Source organism: Nicotiana tabacum, unplaced genomic scaffold (assembly GCF_000715075.1).
Source record: "Nicotiana tabacum cultivar K326 unplaced genomic scaffold, ASM71507v2 Un00152, whole genome shotgun sequence".
Classification (NCBI taxonomy): domain Eukaryota; kingdom Viridiplantae; phylum Streptophyta; class Magnoliopsida; order Solanales; family Solanaceae; genus Nicotiana; species Nicotiana tabacum.
The window spans coordinates 7,459-32,713 of record NW_027438390.1 but is presented as its reverse complement, the minus strand read 5'-3'; the positions used below and the strand labels follow the sequence as shown (position 1 = coordinate 32,713).

General features: G+C 40.6%; 1 long non-coding RNA gene across 1 annotated transcript; it reads right to left on the bottom strand.

Moving 5' to 3' along the window:
* Positions 1-18,199: 18,199 nt before the first annotated feature.
* LOC142179008 (uncharacterized) lies at positions 18,200-24,543 on the bottom strand. Its single transcript, XR_012707166.1, has 3 exons — positions 24,019-24,543; positions 19,333-19,401; positions 18,200-18,568 (listed from the first exon to the last, which is right to left on the bottom strand). It is a non-coding gene; the product is annotated as an uncharacterized LOC142179008 (long non-coding RNA).
* Between the last annotated feature and the right edge of the window lie 712 nt (positions 24,544-25,255).

Sequence of the window (25,255 nt, the reverse complement as noted above, 5' to 3'; positions counted from 1 at the left end):
TAACAGTTGAGCGACCGTGCTAGAACCACAGAACTCGGGAATGCCTAACACCTTCTCCCGGGTTAACGGAATTCCTTATCCAGATTTCTGGTATGCAGACTGTAATATGGAGTCATTCTTTTCCTCGATTCGGGATTAAAATTGGTGACTTGGGACACCCTAAATCTCCCAAGTGGCGACTCTGAAATAAATAAGCAAATCCCGTTTCGATTGTCCTTTAATTGGAAAAACTCCCTTGTACCCCCTCGGGTGCGGAAAAAGAAGGTGTGACAGCTCTGGCGACTCCACTGGGGACAGACCCAGAACCACTGGTTCAGGGTTAGAAATCGAGCTTAGAATAAATTGTTATGTTCAGCTTTATCTAATTTTTGTTACATGATTTGTGCTTAATGTGCTAATTGGTTGTCTTTTACCGCTTTGATATTACGTGAAGTGTATATAAACTGTGCCGAAACCCATATCCTCTCTGAGTCTTCTAAATCATGAAGAAGGGTGTACTTCGTATGACTTCTTTTTTGTATAGTGTCAAATCCCAATTTAGAACGAGGTTCGGACAAGTTGCTAAGCCGGTGAAGCTTCTGTATTCCCGGTACGCTGCCCCCCCCCCCCGGCTCGAGCTGTCCGCTCGGGTAAGCCAGGTCTAGAACAAACACCCAGGTTTTGAACCTAGAATAACTCAGCTTCATGCCGGATCCCTAGTAGGAACGTTTATTTGCATCATGTGCATTTGACTTAGGGGACTCAACACAGGGGTTGGGTCCGTCTAGGACAAGCAACCTGAAAATAATAGACCATCTTTTGGCATCCTATGTGCTACATGTTGTATTTATTCAAGGGTGAATGGGTCATTTGGCGGACCAATGATATTTGCGGACAAATGACACTCCTTATCATGCTGATCACGTTAAATAAGAAAGTTGCACGATTTTTTAGATAAACATGCTATTATGTTAATTAAGCACCTGGGGAACATTGTGGAATCCAAGAAGTCTTGGAATTCCCTATGTCCCCCACGCTTCATTTTTGGAAAAAGCACATGGGGAACATTTGTGGAATCCAAGAAGTCTTGGAATTCCCTATGTCCCCCACGCTTCATTTTTGGGAAAAAGCACATGGGGAACATTTGCGGAATCCAAAGATGTCTTGGAAATCCTTATGTTTCCCATGCCACATTTTTGAAAAATAATAATAAATATAAAAGATAAAATACAAAAAAAAGCATGAAAATTCAAAAGATTTTGTATGTTTTCATCATTTTCCAAAAAACAAATCGTGAAAAGAGGAGAAAATAACAGTGTAGAGATATAACTACTTATTTTAGAAAAAAACCAATGTCCAAGTAGTGTAGAACTCTACCAAAATTTTGAAAAAAAAAGAAAAGAAAAGAAGGAATGTTTTATGTTTTTTGTTAATTTGTTTGTTATGAATGAAAAATAATAGTCTATTTGATTGTTGTGAAAAAATAAAAAATAAAATATATATATATAGAAAATGGAAAAGAGTCTTCTCAAAAATAGTTTATTGGCCCGAACTACGCGGGTTTGATTCTCGCTGAATGTGAGATACGTAGGCAACCCTCATCGGGTCCAACCCCACCTTTTTGCTAAAATAGCCAAAAATCAATAAATAAATAAAAACGTGTCAAAGTTTTAAACTTTGCCATAAATAAGTCGGGTGGTGTCCAACCCACCTTTTTGCTAAAATAGCCAAAAATATATGTCAAATTTTAAATCTGGCATAAATAAGTCAGGTGATGTTGTTTTGTCATAAATAGCCGAATGTTCCCGAAAGGGACGCCAGAGGGCTGACTTTGCATAAACAGCCACCTTTGGGTCTTGTTTAGTATTTTTTGTCCAGTTGACCCACACAGCCTTAAAAACCTTCGCCCCCGAGGTGCTGAAGGGCCGTGTTTGCAACACCAGGTTTTTATTGTAATTTGAAAAAAAAAAACAAAGAGTCAGCGGTCAGGTGAATACCGTTTGAATTTTTGTTATAATAAGCCGAGCCAGCTTCGGCAGTGTCTTAAACCGTTCTTGCCGAAATAGCCTTAGAGTATCTTTCAGTTGTCGAAAGGCTATTTTCGTAAAAGAACGAACAAGGTTGTAAAGTGTCGTAAAATAATCCTCTCCGGCCTCAAAATTCATGTGGAATTTGGAAGGGGCCACGTTTGCAAAAAATAATCGTTCGGTTGCATCTGTCAAACGGAGAAAGGAAGCTGGCCATTTGTTTTTGGAGTTTACAAATCTTTTAATTAGAATATGTGGGTTGTTTGATTTTCCGGTTTGTAGGTCATCTTCAAACCTTTGAAACCCAGTTCGTTTTAATATGAAAATTGAAAAAAAAAATGTTTTGTAGTGTATCTTTTAGTGTTCCGAACTACGCAAGGTCTGATTCATGCGGGGTCATGATACGTAGGCAATCTCCATAAGATTCGACCACAACAAAAAAAAATATATATAAAAAAGAAAAATGAAATGAAAAAATGATGAAAAAATAATATGAAAAATCGAAAAAATGATGAAAAAATATATTGATTTATAAGGACCGACTGAGTCCATTCTAACATGTTCTGTTTTGAATTGTGAAGAAAATTGAGGTGGTCGGTTTGTGGTAAGCGGCCAACACAAGGTCCAAGGAAAAATGACAACTGACGTCGAAGCTATTACAAGTGCTCCAGAGACTCAGGGTCGGAGGGTTCAACACGAGTCTACTAGGGTTGAGGAAAATAGAATATTGAAACAGCAAATGACCGAAATGTGTCAAGCATGGGCCGGTGGTCAAGGACAGCCTCGTCATGAGTCATAATTTGCGACACAACAAGAGCGGTACCACGCTCCTGAGTACCACTCGTACTCGTTTGATCTTCCTGCAAAGATTGAGAAGTCTGCCCGAAAGATGGTATAGGAAGAAATGGCCCAAAGAGTGAAAAGATTAGAACAATGGTTGAAAAACATGCAAGGGTTGGCAGGTCAAAAGAGTGTTGCCTTCAAAGATCTATGTATGTTCCCTGATGTCCACTTGCCGCCTAGTTTCAACACACCCAAATTTGAAAAGTACGATGGACATGGAGATCCCATAGCCCACCTGAAAAGGTATTGCAATCAACTGAGAGGTGCGGGAAGAAATGAAAAATTGTTGATGGCTTATTTTGTAGAAAGCCTTACGGGAGTAGCCTCCGAATGGTTTATGGATCAAGACACGTCTCGCTAGTATGTCTGGGATGACATGGCACAGGCCTTTGTCAAGCAGTTCCAATACAGCATCGACATTGCTCCAGACCGCATTTCCCTTTCAAACCTGAAGAAGGAACCAAGTGAAAGTTTCAGGGAATATGCCATTAAATGGAGAGAGCAAGCAGCTCGAGTTACGCCACCCATGGATGACCCCGAGCTAATAACTGTCTTCCTTCAAGCGCAAGAGCCAGATTACTTTCAAAACATGGTGTCCGCAGTTGGTAAATCCTTCTCGGAAGCAATCAAAATAGGAGAAATGGTAGAGAATGGTCTTAAGACAGGCAAAATTATAAGTCAAGCAGCTTTAAAAGCCGCAACTCAGGTTGTCCGGGTTGAGTCTGATAATCTTAGCGACACAAATGAGGAGATTGAAGAAATCATGATGACATCAGGGTCTAGAAGAGGTCCCAGGAGTACATCTCGAAGGTATGAGCAGCCTCCTCAGATTTTCCATGGCTCCCCTGAGCAGTATTATCCACCTCAGAACCCTCAATACTTTATCGCTCCACCTCAGTATGTTGTCCAGCCACCAAAACGCCCCAGGAGGCGAGCACGAGCATCACAAAATCTCCAGAAGTATCCACAAAATTTTCAGGTGCCCTATAACCCACATCCAAGCCAGAGGTATACAGGGGAACAAAAGTTGAAAGATAATTTTACACCAATAGGAGAGTCCTATGAAAGCTTAATAGGGAAGTTTAAGTATCATGACATGATTGCACCTATTCCTCCAAATCATGTGGACCCACGTGCAAGAAGCTTTGACCCGTCTAAAAGGTGTGAATACCATTCCAATGCCCAGGGGCACAATGTTGAAAGTTGTCGAGATTTGAAAAGAGAAATAGAAAGGATGATCCAGGAAAATCTGATTGTGATCCAAGATAGGGACACCCAGAATATCGCGCAAAATCCTTTACCTGCACATCACGATGCACACTTTGTGGGGAAGACGCCTGGTGACATGGAGTTTGAGAATCCTCTCGGGATCTTGCTAACTGGAGATAATGATGCCGAAATTGGAGAAGGCTCTACTGATTTTGATGAACAAATTTGTGTCTAAATGTCAGGCCTAAGCTTGTTCTGTGATCCAGATTTTATTTGTTTTATTGAGTCAAACCCTTCTATCCCTCCATTCTGTTTGTATGAGTCTTGTCTGTCTGTCTTGTGGCTATTTTCCATTAGCCGGGTTATTTTAGGGTTTTACTCGGATTTTAGGTTGCTTGTTTAGTTGCCAAACCCTTCCATCCTTATTCAACAAAATACAGTTTGTCCTATTGTGTCATTCTAGTTCTAATGACATGACATGCATGCGGAAATTTTGGCCAGATCTTAGAAACTGATTAATCTTGAATTGGATAAAAAAATAATAATAATAATAATAATAAAAAAACACTTTTTAGGATGAATAAATAGTCGAAGTACTTCGGGTAAAATTCACCTTCCAATCATTGTGAAGATCGGACTTGAAGAAGGATCAATTGAAGTTTGTTGTAAGGTTTGACATTAAGGGATGGAAAGTGTCTTGTGACCACGACACACCAAGAAGATAGCATGACTGGCATTCTCGAGGCTAGGAGGCCCTTTTTCTGCTACCCAAACACTTTATACCATTTGCTACCCCTTTTGAGCCTGTGTTATTTTTCTTTGACTACCCTCTTTTGGAATCAAGATTAGAAAAAAAAAGAAAAAAAAGAAAAAAAAAAAGAAAAGGAAAAATCCATGTCCCAAGAGTACAAAATGGGGCAATTCTTAGAAAGTTCAGGAAAAAAAAGAGTTTTGTCAAACCAAAGAAGAATTTAGGAAGAAAAAAAAATATATAGAAAAATCCAAAAAAAAATCCCCAGCATCTAAAACTGGGGCAGAGATTTTATTTCACGTTTGAAAGAGTCGATTCCAAGAGTTGTAAGTCCACAACCCCCTTTTCTTTGAGTTTATTTTGAGCCTTCATGACGTCCTTTTTTTTCCAACCCTATCCAAAATCCTTCCAAATAAAGACCTCCCAATATGCCTTCAAGAATGCCAAGAGAAGCATGCAATGAGCAACGGTTGTCGCATGACGTAGAACACCGTCGAGTTTCTCACAAAAAGGGAAAGAAAAAGAAAAGAAAAATGAGAGAGTCTTATTAGTGAAAACCCTCACAGGCACTGTAAGACAACGGTAAACAGAGATGAATAAATGAGATAAATGAGAGAGACTTGTTGGTGAAAACCCCTCGGGGCACCACTAGTCGAAAGTGAGTCGCGAAGTTGATGCAAAGAATTGGCACGGATACGCCCGACTTCAAAGATCATAAGAATGGTAAAAGAGAGGATTGTATTAGTTTGATAGATCAGGCCGTTGAGTCCAAAATGCATGTCATGATCATTAAGGCTAGTTATTGAAAAAAAAATTCCTCCTTCTGGCCTTCTGATAGGAGCATTTTTTGTTAATATTTGTTTCTTTGCGTCATTGTGTCCTTCACCCTGAGTTAGTCCTTCTCAAAACAAGAAAGAAAGGATTTCAAAATTTGCTACCAGCTTTTCAGTTGTACAAAGTAAATTTGGCTAGCAAACTCAGTTGTTAATGTCAACATGCCTTGAGGATTCATACAAAGGCTCCCCCAAAAGACTCTTGTTAGCTTGCTTGGCGTAAACAAAGATAACTTGTGATTCTCTCTGAGAGACAAATTTCTCAAAAGTAGGAAGTCATTCAAGACATCAAAAAAGGTCATCTAAGAAAAGATCTCCAGTTGGGATAATGCTGATTGAGCCAGAAATACAATGGTACCGGGTGTGAAACAATTAGGGTTGATTCAGAGCAAAAGTCTCTTGAAGCCGACTCAAGCTGATTGAGCAGAAGCCAAGCTGCACAAGACTCAAGGCCACAAACCGACCACCATTTTTAAAACTGACAAATTTCTTTGTATGAAACAGGAACAAAGTGGTGCAGGGAAAGTGATTCAAAAAAAATGAAAAAAAAAACAAAAAAGAGAAGAAGGAGGAAAGACGAGAAGAGCCGACAAAGGGAAGTTTCTCAAATCTTTGCCTTTATTTGTCTTGCTATTGTGCATAAAATCTTGCCATTGATCTTCACATATTACCTCCTAGGATAAAAAGTCCTAGTCTGATAGATTTTCCTCCCGATCAAAATCTTAGTCTGACGAATTTTTCTCCTAAGATAGAGACCTAGTCTGATGAACCTTCTCCTAGGATCCAAATCTTAGTCTGATGAATCTTTCTCCTAAGATACCCAAAAAAAAGACCTAGTCTGATGAACCTTCTCCTAGGATCAAAATCTTAGTTTGATGAATTTTTCTCCTAAGATAGAGACATAGTCTGACGAACCTTCTCCTAGGATCAAAATCTTAGTCTGATGAATCTTTCTCCTAAGATACCAAAAAAACAAGACCTAGTCTGATGAACCTTCTCCTAGGATCAAAATCTTAGTCTGATGAATTTTTCTCCTAAGATAGAGACCTAGTCTGACGAACCTTCTCCTAGGATCAAAATCTTAGTCTGATGAATCTTTCTCCTAAGATAACCAAAAAACAAAAAAAGACCTAGTCTGACGAACCTTCTCCTAGGATCAAAATCTTAGTCTGATGAATTTTTCTCCTAAGATAGAGACCTAGTCTGACGAACCTTCTCCTAGGATCAAAATCTTAGTCTGACAAATTTTTCTCCTAAGATAGAGACCTAGTCTGATGAACCTTCTCCTAAGATCCAAATCTTAGTCTGATGAATCTTTCTCCTAAGATACCAAAAAAAAAGGACCTAGTCTGATGAACCTTCTCCTAGGATCAAAATCTTAGTCTGACGAATTTTTCTCCTAAGATAGAGACCTAGTCTGATGAACCTTCTCCTAGGATCCAAATCTTAGTCTGATGAATCTTTCTCCTAAGATACCAAAAAAAAAAGACCTAGTCTGATGAACCTTCTCCTAGGATCAAAATCTTAGTCTGATGAATTTTTCTCCTAAGATAGAGACCTAGTCTGACGAACCTTCTCCTAGGATCAAAATCTTAGTCTGATGAATCTTTCTCCTAAGATACCAAAAAAACAAGACCTAGTCTGATGAACCTTCTCCTAGGATCAAAATCTTAGTCTGATGAATCTTTCTCCTAAGATACCTAATAAAAAAAATTAAAAAAAAATCCTAGTCTGACGAATTTTCTCCTAGGATATTTGAAAAAAAAAACAACGTTTGAATGTTTAGTTTTTCCTAAAGCGAGGCGCCCACCTGTATAACGAGAGAAATACATTCCATTCTTTACTTTTCAAGTGTTGAAATTGGGAGCCCGCGCATAATAACAGAGGAATACATTCAGTCTTTACTTTCAAGTGTTGAAATTGGGTGCCCGCCCATAGAACAGAGGCATACATTTTAGTCTTTACATTTCATGCCAGGCGCCCACCTGTATAACGAGAGGAATACTTTTCAGTCTTTACATTTCATGTCAGGCGCCCACCTGTATAACGAGAGGAATACATTTCAGTCTTTACATTTCATGTTTCAGGCGCCCACCTGTATAACAAGAGGAATACTTTTTAGTCTTATACTGCAGATTTTGGAAATCAGTAACCCCACCGGAAGGTAGAAGGTTACAACAGGAATCCCCAGCAGGAAACAATCCCCAGCACCGGGAAGCAGAAGGCTACAACAAAAATCCCCAGCATTCAACCAAGTTATAAATAGCAGAAGCTCGCCTCAAGAATGCGAGTCAACAGGCTGAGATGGTCAACAAAAGCTGGTCACAAAAACAAAAAAAAAACAAGAAAAGAAAAAAAGAGAAAAAAAAACGAATCCAAAGCACGGAAGTGGAGAACAGATGTGGTCTGCTCAAGAACTAGCGCCTACAACTAGCAAGTATCAAGGTTCAAATCCAAAGTCTGTATGAAGCACCATTCAAGACTCAAGATCAAGTTTCAAAAGACTTACAGATAGGAATCCTTGTAACTAGTAGATGATAGGCTTAGTTAGTCTTTTTCAGTTTTCATATTTGATTTAATGACAGGACCGCGGACCGGAACCTCAACGGAACGGCACCTCGATCGGCTCTTCACCTCGGTACACTCTACCACCTCTCTCATTCCCGAACTACACGTGGCCTGATTCCTGTATAACCAAGGATATGTAGGCAGCTCAGATACCAGGGCTTGGTCACATCCCCTTCCTTTCCTTAGTATAGTCCATCCAAGTAATGGTCGGGTCAAAAACATGTCTAGTCGTTCTTTGTCGGAAAACTCTTCGTGTTTCCAGTCAAAGAGGGGCAGCTGTAGACACCTGATTTTTGACCCTCCCCGAGAATTTTCACATTTTTAGCGTGAATATGTGAAATCGGGTCTAATATAGCTATTTTAACTATTTTGCTTTATTTCGTCGCAAAAGAAAATTACAAAAAAATATATATATTAATTTTAGTTTATGTATTTCTCATAAATTTGAAAAAATACAAAAATATTGCACCTTAATTTTGTACTTTATATAATTTCGAAAATTACCAAAAATATAGTTCTATTAATGTTTTGTAGTCATTTTAATTTTGAAAAATACAAAAAAATATTACTTTATATTTTATCTTTATATTAAAAAAACGAAAATTACAAAAATAGTTTTGTTAATGTTTTGTAGCTATTTTAATCTCGAAAAAATATAAAAAAAATAATAATATAGTTTTGTTTTAAATATTTAGTCTTATTTTAGTAGCTATTTTGCTTACATAATCAGTTGAGCAACGTCGTGTTCCTATTTCTCGCGTCCGGGCAAAAGAATAATATTCGGGTTCAAACTACCCGTTTTTAGGCCTAATTTTCGGACCTAGCCCATAATAATCCGAGTCCACCACACATGGGGGGACACGCGTGGGGAACACGGATGGAACACCGTACACGGGGAACCCCACCGCGCATGGGGGACATAAATCTTGGACCCCTACACATGTGGGGTCCATTTTTTGGGCAAAGGGTACAAAACACGGACAAGGCAAAGGAAAGGGGACGGGGATGATTTTTGAAACAAGGAGCACTGTTCATGCTTCTTCTTCCTAAAGAAGAAGAAAGAAAACACGTCGGAACCCTACCCAAACCCCAGCCCGTCACCCTCACGTCCAAAACCACCAAACACCACCACCAAACACCACCTCCGTCAACAACCCTTCCAGCACCCCCCCGACGCCGGAACCATCACCTTCCCACTGAACTCCCTCACGTCCAAACAACACCACCAAACACCACCTCCGTCAACAACCCTTCCGGCGAGCACCTCCATAACCCACGACCCCTCGTTCTTTTGAGTAGCAACAATCACTGCTGCATCGTCAACCACCCTATAACCCAAAATCCAGCAACCATCGTCGACCACTGAACTCCACCGTCTCTGCCATTGCTGTTTAGTCTTTCACAAGAAGCTGTTGCTGCATTTCTTCGTCGTCACTACCCCACACGACCACTCCTCCTCCTCCTAGCTCCACCAAACCTCCAGCTCAACCTCACGCCACAACCAGCCTCCCCGTCGTTTCCTCGCGCCCAGCAGTGGATCAAACGACCACTGAACTCCGACTTTGCCAAACGACCCTCAATCGGCACTCCGTCGAACCCAGCCCTTAAAAGTAACGAGCATCCAAATGACCATCTGGAAAAACCAGTAGCAGCCATGACTCGTTATCAGTCCGTTCATGTTCGAGTTTCTGGCGCGAGCTATTCCGTCTGAGCTTTGATGATCTTTTCTATGGTTTCCCGTTCGAGGTTATCCGTTGAGGTCGATGTTGAGGGCTGGTCCGCGGCTCTATCCGTTTCCGTTTGTTCAGGTCAGTAAACCTCAAGCATTAAATAAGGAAATGTTACGTTAAAAGTTCAAAGATGCAATATAGAAATTGGTATGATAATTTTCTGCTTATGTTTTCGTTGTATGCATTTTTTGCTCATTTTGCGTTATGTGATTCTTGTTTATTTGATGTCATTTAATTAAGTTGGACTAGTTGTTCTATGACACAAGTTTGACGTTAATCTATTCGTCCTTTCCTTTGCTTAGGTCCTTCGGACAAAATTAGTATAAGTACATGCTGTTACTACGGTTACTACTCCCGAAACACTCATTCGCTAAACTTCTTTTATTAAACTTCTAACAAGTTATGGGATTCTAGTTGTAAAGAAGTTGTAAGGTTTAGTATGGTTAAAGGCATAAAAATAGCAGCCTTTTAAAATAAAAAAAAAAGAAAATTAAAAAAAAAACGAGACAAGCTTCGCCAAATAGAAAATGTACAGATTGCGGAACCCTCACAAAAATATATGTGTTAAATACTTAGATTCCGGGACGGGCCGTTTAGCAAATTTCACGACCCTACCCAATAATGCGCTAGTTGCTTTAGGCGCGCCTTTAATAATTTATTCTCCCTAACTCGGGTGCACATTTATGTGACCCAAATCCAAATCTCAGCGGAGTTGAAATGTGTCTCTAAATCGCGGGTACATTGATTGTAACGTGGTTCGAGATGCATGTCCACGACGTTGCAAATTCCTTTAAAAAATAAGAATGAGATGAGCCTCGCCGAATAAAAATACAAATTGCGGGGCCCTCAGTAAATACTTGTTTTAAATTACTTAGAATTCAGGAGGGTCGTTTAGCGAATTTCACGGCCTTCCCAAAATAATAACACGATAGTCTCTTTAGGTGCGTGTTTAATAATCTACTTTCTTAAACTTGGGTGTGCATTTCATGCGACCCAAATCCAAATCCCAAAATGTCAAATAAAATATGTTCCGGATTGTGGGTGCATTTCATGTGACGCAGTCTAAAGACATGTTTTAAGCGATGTTCACATTCTTAATAATAATAATTATGAAAGCGGTAAAAAGTTAAAATTTGCACATAAGTTCATATTTGTACAAAATCAGATAATCAAGCCGAATATAATAGTTGAGCGACCATGCTAGAACCACGGAACTCGGGAATGCCTAACACCTTCTCCCGGGTTAACAGAATTCCTTATCCGAATTTTTGGTACGCAGACTGTAATATGGAGTCATTTTTTTCCTCGATTCGGGATTAAAATTGGTGACTTGGGACACCCTAAATCTCCCAAGTGGCGACTCTGAAATAAATAAGCAAATCACGTTTCGATTGTCCTTTAATTGGAAAAACTCCCTTGTACCCTCTCGGGTGCGGAAAAAGGAGGTGTGACAAGTAGTATATGACAGGGAAAAGGAACACAATTAAAATTACTTAAAGAAAATCGGATTTTCAACAATTAGCTCAAGTACGCACTCGTCACCTCACGTACAAGGCATTTCAATTATCAAATATATCAAATCCTAAAGGGAAGGTCCCCCACACGACGTTAGGCAAGCCACTTACCTCGATCCATCTCATATCAATATGAAACCACGCTCTTGCCACGAGTGCTCGACTCCAAATGGCCCAAATCTATTCAATTCAATTTCATAATGTAAATAACACTTCAAGTAACTGATTCTACAAAGAAATTCTAAGCTAATACGCGAAATTAGGTAAAATGACCAAAACGCCCCTCGGTTCCACATCTCGGAATCAAGTAATATTTATATTTCCAGAATCTTTACACTCTCACGAGTTCAGTCATACCAAAAGTACCAAAATCGGACCTCAATTGATCCCTTAAATCATTACTCAAAGGCCTCTAATTAGTCAAGTCTTAACCCCCAAATTACCATTGACTTTCCTTAATTTTCCATGCTTATAATGATAAAACTCACTCCAATAACAAGTTTAGGGACCAAAGACCTTACCCCAATGAACTCCTATGAAAATCCCTCTTGAAAAATACTCCCCAAGATCCTTCCCGTTTGAAAAGAGGTGAAAAATAGCTAAATTTTGCGAAGCCAAGCATTTATATGTTTCTGCCCAGTGATTACCGCATCTGCGGTCAAGGGAGCGCACCTACGGTCCAGCACCTACAGAAGAATACATCGCAGGTGCGAAAAGTCACTTAACGAGTTGGGTCAGCATCTGCAGGCGCTTGGCCGCATCTGCGGCACCGCATTTCTAAAAACCCAGCCGCACTTGCGAATCCTGGAGCCCTGGTCCAATCTCGCTTATGTGGCCTCATAGCCGTTTCTGCGGCACCGCACCTACGTTCCCACACTCGCAAGTGTGGTTATGACAGAAAACCAGCAGCTGAAGCTGCAACTCCAAACTAAAAAATCCTTCCGTCAACCATCCGAAATCATCCTGAGGCCCCGGGACCTCAAACAAAGGCACCAACAAGTCTAATACCACTGTCCAAACTTATATCAATCCTTAAAACACCTAAAAAAACATCGAAACAATGAATCAACCACGGATTCAAGCCTAAAAATTCCAAAACTCTAAAAATACGCTTTCGATAAAAAAAAGTCTATCAAACCTCGTCCGAATGACTTGAAATTTTTTACACACGTCACATTCAACACTACGGAGCTACTCCAACTTCAGGAATTCCATTCCGACCCTCAGATCAAAATCTCACTATTGAACCGGAAACTTCAAAATTCGACCTTTAGGCATTTCAAGCCTAAATTAGCTACGGACCTCCAAAACACTATCCGATCACGCCCCTAAGCTCGAAATCACCAAACGAAGCTAATGAAACAATCAAAATTCCATTTTGAGGTTGTCTTTACGCTATTCTGACTACAATCAACTTTTCAACACTTAAGCTCTCATTTAGTGACTAAGTGTCCCAGAACTCTCCGAAACTCAAAACCGAACATTCTGACAAATCAAAATAGTAGAAATAAACATGGGGAAAGCAATTAATAGGGAATTGGGGCATTAATTCTTAATACGACCAGCCGGGTCGTCACATCCTCCTACACTTAAACATTTGTTCGTCATCGAACGAGCATATAGACATACCTGAAGTAGTGAAAAGATGAGGGTAATGGCTGCGTATATCCTGCTCGGTCTCCCAGGTCGCCTTCTCGGTCGGCTGACCCCGACACTGAACCTTTACTGATGCAATGTTCTTTGACCTCAACTTTCTAACCTGCCTGTCCAATATTGCCACTGGCTCCTCAACATAGGATAGATCCTTATTCAACTGGACTGAACTGAAATCCAACACGTGCGACGGATCATCGTGATACCTCTGGAGCATCAAAATATAAAATACCGGATGAACTCCAACCAAGCTGGGAGGTAAGGCAAGCTCATAAGCAACCTCCCCAACACGCCTCAATATCTCAAAAGTGCCAATAAACCTCGGACTCAACTTCCCTTTCTTACCAAATCTCATAACGCCCTTCATAGGCGAAACCCAAAGCAGAGCCCGCTCTCCAACCATGTAGGAAACATCACGAACTTTCCGGTCCGCGTAACTCTTCTGTCTGGACTGGGTTGTACGAAGTCTATCCTAAATCACCTTAACCTTATCCAAAGCATCCTGAACCAAGTTTGTGCCCATCAATCTAGCCTCACCCTGCTCAAACCAACCCACCGAGGATCTACACCGCCTCCCATATAAAGCCTCATACAGTGCCATCTGAATGTTGGATTGATAGTTGTTGTTGTAAGCAAACTCCGCCAATGGCAAGAACTGATCCCAAGACCCTCCAAACTCAATCACGCACACACGGAGCAAATCCCCAAGAATCTGAATAGTGCGCTCGGAGTGTCCATCCATCTGAGGGTGAAATGATGTACTCAACTCCACCCGAGTACCCAACTCATGCTGAATGAATCTCCGGAATCGTGATGCGAACTGAAAACCTCTATCTGAAATTATGGAAACTGGAATACCATGCAGATGAACAATCTCCCGGATATAGATCTCCGCCAACTACTCCAAAGAATAAGTAGTACACATAGGAATGAAGTGAGCGGACTTGGTCAGCCGATCCACAATCACCCAAATAGCATCGAACTTTCTCAAAGTCCGTAGGAGCCCAACTACAAAGTCCATGGTGATCCGCTCCCACTTCCACTCCGGAATCTCTATCTACTGAAGCAACCCACCCAGTCTCTGGTGCTCATACTTCACCTGCTGACAGTTAAGGCACCGAGCTAGAAATCCAAGTATATCTTTCTTCATCCGCCTCCACCAGTAGTGCTGCCTCAAATCCTAATACATCTTTGCGGCACCCGGATGAATAGAAGACCGCGAACATTGGGCTACTCCAGAATTAACTCTCGAAGCCCATCAACATTAGGTACACAGATCCGACCTTACATCCTCAATACCCCATCATTACCAATAGTCACATCTCTCGCATCACCGTGCTGAACCTTGTCCTTGAGAACAAGCAAATGAGGGTCATCATGCTGACGCTCCCTGATACGATCAAATAAGGAAGACCGAGAACGCAAGCTAGAACCCGAGTGGGCTCCGAAAGATCCAATCTCACAAACTGGTTGTCCAAGGCCTGAAAATACATCATCATAGGTCTCTCCAATACTAGTAAATAAGCAAAACTCCACAAACTCTCTGCTCGGCGACTCAAGACATCGGCCACCATATTGGCCTTGCCCTGGTGATACAAAATAGTGATATTATAGTCCTTCAGCAACTCTAACCACCTCCTCTAGCGCAAATTTAGGTCATTTTGCTTGAATAGGTGCTGCAAGCTCTGATGGTTAGTATAAACCTCACAGGGAACACCATACAAATAATGACGCTAGATCTTCAGGCCGTGAACAATGGCAACTAACTCAAGTTCATGGACCGGATAATTTTTCTCATGTACCTTCAACTGTCTGGACGCATAGGCAATCACCCTACCGTCCTACATCAGCACCGCTCCGAGGCCAATCTTAGAGGCATCACAATAGACCGTATAAGACCCCGAACCTGTAGGCAGTATCAAAATTGGGGTTGTAGTCAAAGCTGTCTTGAGTTTCTGAAAGCTCGCCTAACACTCTTCTGTCCACTAGAACAGAGCACCCTTCTGGGTCAGTCGGTCATATGGGCTGCAATCAATGAAAACTCCTCAACAAAATGACGGTAGTAACCTGCCAAGCCAAGGAAACTACGAATCTCTGTAGCTGAGGATTGTCTGGGCCAACTCTGCATAGCCTCTAATTTCTTCGGATCCATCTGAATATCCTCACTCGATACCACGTGGTCTAAGAATGCCACGGAATCCAACCAAAACTCACATTTCTAGAACTTAGAATATAATTTCTTCTCTCTTGGAGTTTGAAGCACAGTCCCCAGGTGCTGCTCATGATCTTCTCGACTCCAGGAATACACCAGAATATTATCAATAAAGACAATGACGAACGAGTCAAGATATAGCTGGAACACACTGTGCATCAAATGCATAAAGGCTGCTGGGATATTGGTTAGCCCAAATGACATAACAAGGAACTCATAATGACCATACCGAGTCCTGAAAGTAGTCTTCGGGATATCTGGCTCCTAAATCTTCAAGTGATTGTAACATGAGCGCAAGTCAATCTTAGAAAACACCTATGCGCCCTGAAGCTGGTCAAACAAATCATCAATACGAGGCAAAGGGTAATGGTTCTTCATTGTAACCTTATTCAACTGGCGATAATCAATACACACATGCATAGAACAATCCTTTTTCTTCACAAACAAGACAAGAGCACCCCAAGATGATACACTAGGTTGAATAAAACTCTTATCAAGCAATTCATATAACTGATCCTTCAACTCCTTCAATTTAGGAGGAGCCATACGATATGGAGTAATAGAAATGGGTTGAGTGCCCGATAACATATCAATGCCGAAATCAATATCTCTATCAGGCAGCGGGCTCGGAAGATCAGCTCGAAACACATCGGGAAAATCATGTACTACTAGGACTGAATCAACTGAAGGGGCATCAATACTGACATCTCTCACATAAGATAAATACACGTCACACCCCTTCTCAACCATACGCTAAGCTTTAAAAAATGAAATAACTCTACTGGGAGTGTGATCTAAAGTACCCCTCCACTCAACACGCGGTACGCCTGGCATAGCTAGCGTCACAGTTTTGGCATGACAATCAAGAATAGCATAATGGGGCGACAACTAGTCCATGCCCAAGATAATATCAAAATCTACCATGCTGAGCAACAAGAAATTGGCTCTGGTCTCAAAACCACTAAAAGCAACCAAACATGACTAATAAATGCAGTCCACAACAATAGAATCTCCCACAAGAGTAGAAACATAAACAGGGGAACTCAAGGAATCCTGAGGTACACCCAAATGAGGAGCAAAATAAGAAGAAACATAAGAGTAAGTGGTGCATAGATCTAATAGAACAGATGCATCTCTATGACAAACCAGTATAATACCTGTGATGATAGAATCAGAGGCAACAGCCTTGGTACGGGCACGAAGGGCATAATATCTGTCTTGGTCTCCCCTTCTAAGGAGACCTCTACATCCCCGACCTCCACCTATGGCTGGCTTAGCAGGTGGGGTAGCTACAGGAGCTATAACCGTAGCCTAAGAACTCTGCGGGGTGCGCTGTAGCTGAGAAGTCTGTGGGGGCGCACTCCTCCCAAGTCTAGGGCAATCCCTCACCATAGGGCGTGTGTCACCACCCTCAAAACAAGATCTGGGAGGACGTGGTGGCTGTGACTGGCTCTGGCTAGGTCTGCTGGACTGACCTCTGAAAGCACCCGCGCAAGAGGCACGCTAGATACTGAAGGTACATAATAAGGGTCATGAGGCTTAGGAGTAGCTGGAATACCACTGGCGGCTGGAAGTGCTTAATGAACAGGGCGACTCATATAACCCCTACCATGACGACCTACAGCTGGGGAACGGGCACCAAAATAATGGCCCGACTCTCGAGACCTCTTGGCCTCCCTCTCCTCTCTATCCCTAGCATGCATACCCTCAATCCTCCTAGCAATTCTCACCACCTACTGATAAGAAATATCCATCTCCAACTCACGAGCCATGCTAGACCTGATGCTGGGAATAAGTCCCTCAATAAACCGGTGAATTCTCTCGCAAACAATAGAAACCAAGGCTGGGCATGTCTAGCCAAACTAGTGTAACGAACAGCATATTCTGAGACAGTCATAGCGCCCTAGTGCAAGTGCTCAAACTTTGCACGCCATGCATCCCTGAGGCTTTGAGGAACATACTCTCTTTGGAACAGATCTGAAAACTAAGTCTAAGTCAGTGAAGCAGCCTCATCCAGACTGTCTAACTCATAGGTATGCTACCACTCATAGGCGGCTCCTCAAATCTAGAAAGTAGTGAAGGAATCCCCACTCGATCCTGATATACCTATAGTACGGAGAATACGGTAGCACTCAACTAGAAATCCCAGAGCATCATCTGATGCTAGACCACTGAATACAGGAGGCTTGTACTTCTTGAACCTCTCAAGACATAGTTGCTCATCCTCGGAAGTCGCTGCCCTGTCCTCGGGCTGATCTGGGACTGCAGGCTATACAGGAATAATCTCTAGGACCTGGTCAACATGCACTGGCTGTTCAGGAGTGCGGGCGGCGGGAGTCTGTGCTCCTCCCCCGACCTGAGATGTAGCTGCAGCAAGGGGAAGCAACCGTGCCTGAGCCAAAGTGGTGTACATGCTCATGAACTGTGCTAGAGTCTCCTGAAGTGCTGGAGTAGTAGTAGCAGTAGGCGTATTAGGTGCCTGGGCTCCGACTGGATCTGCTGGTGGTACCTCAGTGGTAGATCGCACAGGTGCTCTGGCTAGAATTGTAAGAGAATTGTGATGTCAAAATATCGCACGACAAATAAATCAAATGAAGTGGAATTCTCTTAACAGTTACATAGCCTCTCGTAGATAAGTACAGACGTCTACGTACCGATCAGCGAGACTCTAATAAACCGGCTTGTGATTCATGACTCATATGAACCTAGAGCTCTGATACCAACTTGTCATAATCCCGGTTCGCCCTCTGTGAACCATCGTGACGGCACCAAGTCTCTACGACTAGGTAAGCCTAAAATGCGGAAGATAAACCAAACTTGCAGAAAGAAAGAAAAATAATTTTAAACAGAAATAGTGTAATAAAACAGCATTTGAAAGTACCACTCGGCATACACAATACAAACTCTCACAAAGTAATACAGTTTTCCCAAAACCCGGAAACCCATGAATCACAAGCTATGAATATAATAAAATGCTCTAACTTCGGAATGTCTACATCATCAGAAAAGATAGAAGAGTTGTCACTACAAGATAGAATGGAAAGGGACTCCTCAGTCTGCGGAAGCAGCAGATATACCTCGAAGTCTCTGGAGCATTCGCCTCGCCTCAAGTGTGATAGGACTGAGTCGCAGTACTTGGATCTGCACATGAAAAATATACGCAGAAAGGGCATGAGTACACCACAACGGTACTCAGTAAGTGTCAAGCCTAACCTCGGTCGGGTAGCGACAAGGATGGTCCGGGCCCTACTGAGATAAAATAAAAATATAAGGTATGACAGTATAAGATAAGTAGTACAGTTGAAAACTAACAATAAAAATTTAATACAGGAAAACAAGGAATTCAATAACTGAAACAGAGGCAAAACAATCACAAGGAAATAATCGGGGATCTCTCAGTCTCCCGAGGATCTCTTAGTACCCTCAATATATGTCAGGGATCTCTTGGTATCCCAAGGATCTCTCGGTATCCTCAATATATGCTAGGGATCTCTTAGTTTCCCGAATATCTCTTGGTATCCTCAATATACGTGCTAGGGAGCTATCGGTATCTCGAGGATCTCTTGTATCCTCAATATCCGTGCTAGGGATCTTTTGGTATCCTGCACCTCAGCTTAATCATAAATACGTGTAGGGAAACTCCCGGGATGTCGTCCCATAGTCCCAAAGTAAAACACGCAGCAACAACACAAGGAATACTCATTTAAGCTCAATTTCGTACCAAGTAAACAGGTAATTCTAACCTAACATGCTTCACATAATACAATCAAGGCAGGTTAAGCAAGTAAGCAATTAAGTCAATTAAACATGCTTTTCTAGGCTAATAACAGGCTTAAATTGTAAGTAGTATAAGACAGGAAAAAGGAACACAATTAAAATTACTTAAAGAAAACTGGATTTTCAACAATTAGCTCAAGTGCGCACTCGTCACCTTACGTACAAGGCTTTTCAATTATCAAATATACCAAATCTTAAGGGGAAGGTCCCTACACAAGGTAAGGCAAGTCACTTACCTCGAACCAGCTCAAATCAATTCGAAACCACGCTCTTGCCACGAGTACTCAACTCCAAATGGCCCAAATCTATTCAATTCAATTTCATAATGTAAATAATACTTCAAGTAACTGATTCTACAAAGAAATTCTAAGCAAATATGTGAAATTAGGTAAAATAACCAAAATGCCCCACGGGCCCACATCTCAGAATCAGGTAATATTTACATTTCCAGAATTCTTACACTCTCACGAGCTCAGTCATACCAAAAGTAATAAAATCGGACCTCAATTAGTCCCTCAAATCATCACTCAAAGGCCTCTAATTAGTCAAGCCCTAACCCCCAAATTACCACTGATTTTCCTTAATTTTTCATCCTTATAATGATAAAAATCACTCCAATAATGAGTTTAGGGATCAAAGACCTTACCTCAATGAACTCCTCTGAAAATCCTTCTTGAAAAGTGCTTCCCAAGCTCCTTCCCGTTGGAAAAGAGGTGAAAAATAGCTAAATTTCGGGAAGGCAAGTATTTATATGTTTCTGCCCAGCGATTACCGCATCTGCGGTCAAGGGAGCGCACTTGTGATCCCGCACCTACTGAAGAATACATCACAGGTGCAAAAAGTCACTTAACGGGCAGGGTCCGCATCTACGGCACCGCATTTGCAAAAACCCGGCCGCACCTACAGATCCTGGAGCCCTGGACAATTCTCGCTTTTGTGGCCTCATACCTGCTCCTGCGGTCCAACACTCACAGGTGTGGTTATAACAGAAAACCAGTAGCTGAAGCTGCAACTTCAAATTCCAAAATCCTTCCGTCAACCATCCGAAATCATCTCGACGCCCCCGAGACCTCAACCAAAGGTACCAACAAGTCTAATACCACTGTCCAAACTTATATCAGTCCTTAAAACACCTTAAACAACATCAAAACGACGAATCAACCACGGATTCAAGCCTAAAAATTCCAAAACTCTAAAAATACGCTTTCGATCAAAAAGTTTATCAAACATCGTCTGAATGACCTAAAATTTTGCACACATGTCACATTCAACACTACGGAGCTACTCCAACTTCTGAAATTCCATTCCGACCCTCGGATCAAAATTTTACTATCGAATCAGAAACTTCAAAATTCGACCTTTCGGCATTTCAAGCCTAAATTAGCTACGGACCTCCAAAACACCATCCGATCATGCCCCTAAGCCCGAAATCATCAAACGAAGCTAATGAAACAATCAAAATTCCATTTCGAGGTTGTCTTTACACTATTCTGACTATAATCAACTTTTCAACACTTAAGCTCTCATTTAGGGACTAAGTGTCCCGGAACTCTCTGAAACTCAAAACTGAACATCCTAGCAAATCAAAATAGCAGAAATAAATATGGGGACAGTAGTTAAGAGGGGATCTGGGTGTTAATTCTTAAGATGACCGACCAGCTCGTCACAATAAAATAGCCCCAAATGAAGCCCCAAAGCTTATTTATCAAAGTGGGCTCAGATATGAAAATTTCCAAAAATGACCCCCAAAGTCAATTATGTGGTGCAATTATGCTATAGCATAATCGATATGTGGGCAGTAGACTTGCATCATAATCATTATGCAATAGTATAATCAACATGCGACATTATAATTTTTTCCCGACTCTGCTTCACTATGCGACGCGTATGCGGTCCGCAGAGTCATTTTGCGATCGCGAAATTGATCGCAAATCCAGCCTTTGGTACATTGATCATAACTTTGTGTAGGAATGTCCAAATGATGAACGGTTTAAAGCGTTAGAAACTAGACTCAAAGACCTTTCATTTGATAGGTTGTTCATCACATAATACCTTACATATATTTAGATATGCTCGTCCAAAGTATGGACTTATTCAAACTCATTTGGAATTTTAGCCCATTATGAAATTTTCTAACTTGACTTAGACTAAGGCTTCCCATTAGACCACACATTACTTATTATATGACTTATACTCTTATTTACCAAATTCAATTGATGTCATCATATTAATATCACGTAAAATATTATAACTAACCTACCTGGTACCACGAAATCGTAAATTACTTAGAAAAATTTTCTAGGGCATTACAAAATGTCCAAACAATGACATGACCAAAGCAATGATTAAGTAGACATTCTACTGTGGCATTAACACGACCATTCAGTGTGTAGTGAACCAGCTTGCAGGGGAAAATTTTATGAACACACCTTATGATCAAGCGTGTAAGATATTGGATGAGATGGCAGATACTTCCTCATCTTGGAAAATTCGAGCCAATGTGCTACAGAGTGACCCCACTGTCATCCACTTGCACAAAGAGCTCCATGATCATGGCCAGGCAATAGCAGAGTTAACTACCACAATGAACCAGTTAGCAAAAGCTCAATTGAAATAGGTTCAAGCTCCTAGACAAGTAAATGCTATGAAAGGTGTCAACATGTTGGTCAACAAGAGGCGACAAAGAGGTCAACAAGGTCAAGGTAGTTCGGATCAATATGACCAAGGTAATGGTGGTTTCAATCAAGATGAGGGCTATGATGAGCAAAATGAAGAAGTGAAATATATGAACAATTACCAAGGAAAAAGGGATAATGCTCCTAACCAATAACAACAATGGATATCCCAAGGAAATTAGGGGAATCAAAACCAAAAAGGCAATAGAAATTAGGGGAACAATCAAAATTGGGGCAACTAGAACAATCAGGATAATTGGAGTGGCAACAACAACAATTGGGGAAGGAAACAACAACCAAGGGGGTTGAAACAATGGCAATCAAGGGAATCGGGGGCAAGGCTTTCAAAGGCCTCCATACATCAACAACCAAACAACCCACCTCCATTTTCGTCCCAAAGTCTTAGCTCGTCAAACAATGAGATGGGAAGGATCGCGATGATGTTTAAACAACTGATGAAGAAGAATGCCAACTCTGATGCTCAGTTGGCATCCCACAATACTTTAATCCAGAATTTGGAGGTTCAACTTGGCCAGATTTCATAGTCTTTGAATACTCCCCCTAAGAGGGCTCTACCTAGTGATACGGTAGTAAACTCGAAAGGTAGGAACAACACCGGGCATGCAATGGCGGTGATTACTAGAAATGGTCGAGGTGGTGATGTGAATACCTCCAAGCAAAAGGAAATTACTAGAGAGGATTGATGTTCATGATGACGAGGTGGAGACCCAAGATGACGTGAACCCGTCTAGGGAACACGTAATAGACATACCGAAAATGGTAGTGCCCAAGGCTAAGGCTGCCTTGCCAAGGCCTCCTCCACCTTACCCTCAAAGGTTTGCGAAGCAAAAGAATGAAAACCAATTTTGAAAATTTATTGACATGATGAAATGAAGAGCTTATCAATCAATATTTCTTTGGTGGAAGCTCTTGAGCAAATACCGGGTTAAGCCAAGTTCATGAAAGACTTGGTGACTAAAAAGAGATCCATGGACTGTGAGTGTCACACCTCCTTTTTTACCCGATGAGGGATATAAGGGAAGTTTTCAAATTAAAGTGACATAAATCGAAATGGGGTTATTTTTTTATTCATTTCTCAGAGTCACCACTTGAGATAATTTATTTGGTGTCCCAAGTCACCGGTTTATTTTAAAATCCCAAATCGAGGAAAATCGATTTTATTTAAAAAGTCTGCGAACCAGAAATTCTAAGTAAGGAATTTTGTTAACCCGGAAGAAGGTGTTAGGCATTCCCGGGTTCCGTGGTTCTAGAATGGTCGCTTACCAATTTATATATGGCTTAAATTGTTTAACTACTTATTTTAGAACCTATGTGTATTTGTCTCTTTTAATTAAGAAATTATCTTAAAATGGGTCACGTGTACGTGTACCCGTTTGTTTGGCACGTCAAAAATTATGTCATGCGAACGTGTCCACAATTAATAACGCTTTATTATTATTAAGGAAGTTTAGTCAATGTTGCGCGAATGCATACTCCGAATTTGTTTTTAGGATCGTAATTATGTCACGCGAATGTGTACACAATCACGATGATTTATTTAAATATGCAAAAAAGTATTCCCAATAAATTTGTCCAAACTCGTCTCAGTTTGCATACAATGGTATTGACAACCATCACTCTTTGTCAAGTTCCCTGGATAAGTATTCAGCAAATTGGGAAATCTATGTTATTATTCAATCTACCTTGTAATTTCCACTCATAATTATTAACTCTTTTACCAAAGCTTCCACAATCCACTACAAACCGTAAATTATGAACTACTACTTTTCTCAACATTATAAACCAAACAAGGACTAAACACAAAACACCCACCAATCAATTCAAAAATAACAAAACAATAGAGACTGCTATTATGCCAATTTTTTGCATTCATCGATTGTGTTCAACTCCAGATACATAAAGCTTTGATTTTGACGACCATCTGGGTTCCATTTAAAAACAAATACATGAAGAAAGTATGGATTTTTTAACATGTAATTGGATTAACCATTACATCTCATTGTCGATTAAACCAAACATATCCAAGTCCTTTCAATTTTATTTTAACTTAAATCCCCCGAAGTATTTAGACCCTTATTCTTCATGCATTAATTCTAATCAAGAGATGAAGGGTAATCAACATGAAGTAGATCAATCCAAAATAACGAACCAAGGAATGTAACTCTAAAATATAAAACAAAACAGAACATAATATAAGACAAATATGATATGAGAAATGAAGTGGACCTTTGAGTGTTTTTCAATAATTTCCTCAAAAAAGTTTTACACTTGATCAAGTGAGGAAAAAATCCGTCGACGGGAGCTCGATGGAGTAGCAAATAGCAACTACTATTGGACAGGAACCGCGAATCCACAAACAAACCCAGAACCCGAAAACCTCAAATGGACCACCTGTTGACCGCACCTTAATCTCAAATTTCAACCCGAAAATTGATCAGAATTGAAAACCAACAAAAAAAAATCTCAGCATCTTTTGGAAGTGGAATTTTGAGTGCTGTTTTAACTTTTCATTCAAGTGGAGATCATTTTCTTATGTCTTGAATTAGGAGGAAGGTAACGGAGGTGTAGGGATGTGAAAGACTGTGGAATTTCGGTGGTAATTCAAGGTATTTCCATAGTGATTTTACCTATACTCAATGAAGGAGAAAACCCCAAAATAGACATTGTATCCGTGGTCTTATGTGCTGCCGTCGTTGAGCTATATTAGGAAGGGGGAGTGTTCCCTTTTTGGTCTAGATTAGGTCTAAAAAACCCTTTTATATCTAGGTTTTTATTAAAGAGTAAGGGGTTTGGGTAGATTAGAGAGACATGTTGGGCATTTTTGAGGGAATTGGGCCATCGGAAATGATTTTAGCCCAAATTTAAACAAAACCAAATCAAAACCCTTTCTTTCTTTTCCTTGATTTTTGCAATGTTAGCCATTTTAAACTCTAATTTAGTTTAATCTAATTTGTATGGCCAAATTATTTATCTATTTTGCCTAATTAATTAACTAACGTAAGAATGCTTTTTTTTTTATTTTTAGTTATTTAAATGGTGCATTTAGAAATGTAATTAATTCCTAAATGCAAATTAAACCTAAGATGGCATGAAATTAAAATGTTATAATTTTTATGATTTTTCTCATGATTTAAAAATACTAAACACGCATGAAATGCAACTAAATAAAGAAAAACTCCTAGAAATCAATTAAAATTATTTTGGTCTATTTTTAAGAGTTATTTTCATGTAGGGCAAAAATTATGTGCTCACAGCTGCCCCTCTTTGCTCGAAAACATGAAGAGTTTTCAAACAAAGATAAAATGAGCAATTACGAGCAATTTTTGCCCGTTTGAAACTCCATTTGGAAGCATTTTGAAAAAGTTTGACCGAACCTTGCTTTGGAGGTAGACTACATATCCTTGGCTTTAAAGGAATCAGGTCGGTGTAGTTTTGGAGAATGATGGAGAGATGAATTCGAGAG